This window comes from Belonocnema kinseyi, chromosome 9 (assembly GCF_010883055.1).
Source record: "Belonocnema kinseyi isolate 2016_QV_RU_SX_M_011 chromosome 9, B_treatae_v1, whole genome shotgun sequence".
Lineage (NCBI taxonomy): Eukaryota > Metazoa > Arthropoda > Insecta > Hymenoptera > Cynipidae > Belonocnema > Belonocnema kinseyi.
The window spans coordinates 47,113,895-47,119,799 of record NC_046665.1 but is presented as its reverse complement, the minus strand read 5'-3'; the positions used below and the strand labels follow the sequence as shown (position 1 = coordinate 47,119,799).

General features: G+C 33.9%; 1 protein-coding gene across 2 annotated transcripts in view; it reads right to left on the bottom strand.

Moving 5' to 3' along the window:
• The window catches only part of LOC117179744 (prelamin-A/C), a 48,127-nt gene that overhangs the window by 2,277 nt on the left and 39,945 nt on the right, over positions 1 to 5,905 (bottom strand). The gene's annotated exons all lie outside the window — the stretch shown is intronic.

The window sequence follows — 5,905 nt, the reverse complement described above, 5'->3', positions numbered from 1 at the left end:
TCAACACATTGAGGACGAATACAGAACAGGTATAGAAAAAATCATTAATGCGTATCATGATATCTGCACATTACCAGAAGACCCACTTCCATGCACAAACTTGACATCACACAAAATTATTCTAAATGACAATAAAATAATAAACATTGAATTCTACAAGCCTCCAGAATGTCACAAAGCTGAAATTTCGAATCAAGTTAATGAAATGCTCATAACAAAAATAATTCAAAATTCAGATTCGCTATGTTTCACGAACTTTAAATCCATCAGAATTAAATTTTACAACAAGTGAAAAGTAACTTTTAGCTATCGTTTGGTCAATAAAACGATTGCGATAGTACTTATTAGAAAGAACAATTTAAAATAACAACTGACTATCAAGCACTAAAATGGTTAATGAACGTACAAGATCCAGCATCAAGACTTCTACATTGGAGACTCAGATTAGAAAAATATCAATATGAAATTGATTATACGAAGGGAAGAGAAAACACAGCGGCTGATGCACTATCAAGAATTTTTCCAATCCAAAAAAATTCAATAAAAAAAGTAAAAAGCGCTAGCAAAGACTCCAATCCCATAAGCACAGTTCAAAATCAAGAATCTACTCTTTCAGGATCTGATACCGAAGTAATGAATGTCTCAGAAAAAGAAGATGATAATGATGATGATTATGAAATAGAACAAAAATATGAAAAAGGAAAACGCAATGTTATTCCTTCCACTTTATCGGGATCCGATACTGAACCAGTGCGTTCTTCTTCAGAAGAAGAAGATAATCACGATCCAACTCCATCAAAGCAAAATAAAATGGAATTATCAAAAAACGTAAAAAGCGGAACAGGCAATTCCGATTTATTAAATAAATACCATAAATGGCTCTTAAATAGTTCAGAACCTCGAACCAAATGGAAACCAAATGACGAAGGAAAACTTTGGATCAAATTTATCAAAAATTCAAACAGAAAAACGAGCAACTCAATGCAATTGCCAAATTATGATGAAAAAATGTTGTTAACAAAATTACATGAAGCAGTTCATCAAAGCAAACAAAGAAAGTTAATAACGGTAAGACTCCATTTTTCGGAAGCGACGATTACAAATCTCGAAAAATTCAAGATAAAAGAATTGATCACATTTCTGGAAAGAGAAAACAAGGAACTAAAACTTTTCATATGTACAACGCCAAATGAGGAATTGTCAAAAAAAGAAAAAGAAGAAATTATTAGGTCCATCCACTCAGTACCGCCACCTACGAAAACTCACTAAAAATTATTATAATGCGATAAACGATAAGTGGAGATTTTTTTGCTTTTTCTCTGCTCTATGATAATGCTTTTTTCATACATATATATGTTCCGCTGCATAGATTCACGTGGAAGGGTAGTTGTTCGGAAAAATTATGAAGAGAAGGAAATTTTGAAGTGCCATGTAATTAATTTTAAGTTCTAAATCATCTTTGCATTGTTCAAAGTGGTTTTCACACTTTTAGAACGTTTTTGATCAGGAGGGGAGGGTATTTATGACTTAGGGGTAGTTTTTGGGTAACATATTATATATTATCAGAGAGCAAAAAAGAAGAAAAAATATCGAGTAACAGTGTTTTCTAAGTATTATTAATTTTTATGCTTTTTTTATAGAGATAAATGTTCTGCTGCATACGTTTCCGTGGAAGGGTAGTTTTGGGGAAATTATAAAGAGAGCGAAATGTTAAGGTGTCATGTGATTAATTTGAAGCCCTAAAACATGTTTGCATTGTTGAAGGTAGTTTTCCCATTGTGAAAACGATTTTGATCACAGGGAGTAGTTGTGTAAGACTCAGGGGTAGTTTTTTGGGAAACGTAGTATATGTCATCATAGAGTAAAAAAAGCGAAAAAATCTCCACTTATCGTTTATCGCATTATAATCATTTTTCGTGAGTTTTCGTAGGTGGTGGCGCTGAGTGAACGGACAGATATTATTAAAAATAGTCACGGAAGTGTCGCATCACAACATTTTGGTGAAAACAAATCCATCGAGCCAGCAAGACAAAAAGGTCTGTGGAAAAATATGGAAAACGACATTTGTGACTATATAAAAAAATTTCCGATTTGCCAAACTCAAAATTTAACACGCATCAGGCCAAAAGTTAAAGCAATCATCCCTGACACACCGGTTGAACCAAATGACAAAATTGCCATGCACATTTTTGGCCTATTGATCACTACATTTATATTTTTTCATCCCCGAAATATATTTTAACTGATCAAGGAAGTAACTTCGTTTGCGAACTGATTCAAAATTTTGAAAATCTTTTCAAAATTAAACACATTCAAACAACACCTTTCCATCTACAAAGCAATGTATCATTGGAAAGAACACACTCTGCTGTAAAAGACTGAATAAAAACGGCTATGAAAGAAAATCAAACTGACTGGGATGAAAACCTCACAATTATTGTAATGGCCTACAATACCGCAGTACACGGAGGAACTGGCTTTTCGCCATTCGAACTTATCTTTGGCAGAAAAGCTAATTTACCCTCAATATTAGCAACTACTCCATCATTAAAGTATGAAGAACTGGTTTCTCTGTGGAAAACATGACTTGAAAAATATTAACGCCAAGCAAAAGAAAAAATTGAAAAATCAAAGCAAAAATACAAAGAAAAACAAGATGCTTGAATTGTTATCCCACAACACATTTTTGAACCGGGCGACCTTGTTTTAATCCACAATGATTCAAAACAAAATAAATTAGCTATAGAATAGAAGGGACCTTTCCCAGTGATTGAAAAAGCAAGCAATATCGATTATTTTTTTCTCTTAAAAGGAAGACGTTACCTTACCCATGCAAGCCGTCTAAAAGCACTTTATTCTTAACTGCCTACTGAGCGAAAAGGAAGAATCTCCTCTTGCTGATGACGCTTATTCCCACCATTTCCGGAATTATCACTATGAAATACTTGAATCACACAACAGTCTTTGTAAAAGATATTGGACCAGTTCAACTCTACCACGAAACATGGAATCTACTTGTTGCGGTCGACACAGAAAATATCAACGAAAGGTTTATCAAATTAAGCGAAATATACTCTACAACTTTAATAATGTGTACAAGCTGAGCAGAAAAATTCGAATTGAAAGTGGTAAACAATCGCATTGAGCGTCTAGCTAACAATTGTCAGTTACTTAATCATAAATTAGGACTTGTCAGGACTAAAAGAGGATTTTTAAAATTTTATTGGAAGTGCTTCTAAAAGCTTGTTTGGAACCCTTGATCAAAATGACCTCGATTATGTAAGTAATGAACTTGACAAATTATTCCAGGACAATCAAATTCTTTCCCCTAGTATCACAAATCAAACTAGAATCTTGAAAACGTTACTGAATTCTGCATCCCATGATATTATGTCATTGAATGAACGCAGCAAGGAGAATATTAACAATTTTAACAAAATAACGAACAGCATTAATGATAACACAAGAAATGTCATCATATCGAACCAATTAACAATTTGCACTTTAATTATTAATGAACTAAGCGAGGATATAAATTTGCTAATAGACGCAGTGAATGACGGAAAACATGGTATCATTCATCCGAAAATACTGCCTCCCAATATATTTATGGAAGAACTCCAAACCTTCGAAGTGTGGCACAATACTAAATACCCTATCCAATTAAAAGAAGAGAACTACCAACATCTGATCGATATATCCGAAATAGGAATAGCAATTATTAATAAAAGGTTGCTATATTCAATTAAAATCCCCCTTTTAGAATCCGGTACTTTCTCACTATTCCGACTAATCCCTATTCCCAAGATAATAGGAAATATCTTTCTTGCTGTAATACGTGAAGACAAATTTTTAATTGTTAATACGCAAAAAACCCTGTAACCAACTGATAGAGAAACTATCAACTGCTGTAAAAATCTCGACGTTTATAAAATATGTAAATGGAATCAATCATCATATCTGATATGCGTTAAAAGTTTTGATTATAACTTTTGTCAAATGTCTCCGTTTAAAATTAACGAACTTGTATATATTCAATTAAATGACGAAAAAGCATACTTATTAATTTCTGAGAAAGATTTAGAAATAAACATACTTTGTGACAAAAATGCTCAGCATCTAACTTTATCAGAATCAACTTTTATAGAATCAGATGAAAACTGTATTCTTCAAACTGACAGTCTAATTATAAAACTACAAAAAACTTCTGAAATCATAACAATTACATATTATAATAAATCAAATAATATACAGCTTAATACTGACGAATTATCGCTATTAGAATAAAAATTGCTTCCATTACGAAAAGCTGTCAAACCAATTGACTTAAAAGAAATGTGTCAATTGCTAGATGATATTGAAAATTCATTAAATAAAATTAAATGAGAGCGCGAACTCATACTTGGGCCGATAAAGTGACTGAAATGTTATCGTACATCGGATACACATCAATAGGTTCTGTTTTAATTTACACTTTTTGCAAATGCGGCTTTTGCAATTTATTACAAAAATTATGTCCAAAAGTATGTATCAACCTATTATGCGTCAAAAATAGGATAGAAAATATTATTCCACAACCAGTTGTAAGGTACGTTTGTCAAACACCATCGAATTCAGCAATAGGTGATGTAAACGTACCTGAAGTAGTACCCCAAAATGTCAGGATACGTTTTCCGGGGGTAAAACGAATAAGAAACGGGGGGTGTAACGCTGTCTCTATGCAAACACCACAAAATTAGTCTTAAGGTTGAATGTGTATCGCTTGCACCTCACAGCCCCAACCTGGTGGCTAATGACACATTGAATCGACTCATCGATGCCTGAGTGGACATTAATGCTTAGTTTGTTATATTGGAACGTCTGTTCTACGGCCATACTTCCAAAGTTACAATTAACAAGTTTTTAATCACAAGTGTATATTTATACTTCTATTTCCCCGTCACACTATCGACTGAGCGTAGATCCTGATCGATAACGTTCTCCTCGACTTAAATAAATCTTTTTTTTCGAGGTGGCGCGTCAAGTTTTGCTCTTAAGAATAATTAGGAGCTGAGGCTCCTAATCATGCCTTCTCAGAACTGCTTTTACATGCAGTTTCTCAGGCGAGTATGGCGAGAGCCATACTAATTAGTTCTCCCGAAATCAGTCTAAGGGCACTTGAAGGCGATCCCCGACACTTGACTGAAAGCGGGAGTTTGGTATAGTTATATTCGGAAATCAAATATGCTTGTTGGCATGGTGACCAAAAGCATATGCCTGTCTGAAAAAGAGTTCCTACCAGAAGGTATTTTAAACATTTCTTCTGTAAACATACGATATTGAGGGGGGATGGGTGGGAGTGGTATGGTCCGAAAGGTAATAAAAGCCTTTTTTTAGCGATTTTGTTTGAAGTAATGGTCAAAGTTATTCGTTCAGGAATTTCTGTACATTTTTAAGTGACATTTCAAGAATTTCCTGAAAAATTGTTGTCTAAAAATATAAAAAATTGAGCCGTTGCCGAGAGATTTTTGGAGTCGTCTTCGAAAAAAGATGCTCTGTGGTGAACGGGGTAACTCGACGACGGATTATCGGTATAAAAAAAAATTAGAAAAAAAATTTTCGATAAATCAAATGAATACCTATGATCGTTGCATTCTTGCGATATATCTGTCAAAAGTGTATACCAAATTTGATAAAGATTGGTTCAACGGTTTTCGAGAGAGACCATTCACCAACTTCAAAAGTGCAGTTTTGAGAAAAACACGATTAAAGTTTGAGGCACGGAAAAAAAGAAAAAAAAAATTTCGCTACACTGAATCATCGATTCAAACTCCATAAATCAGAGTATCTGCTGCCGATGCAATATCCAGGGGATCTATTTTTTCCTACCGCCCATTGTGGTCGTGAACAATTCAGGCCTCTTTAG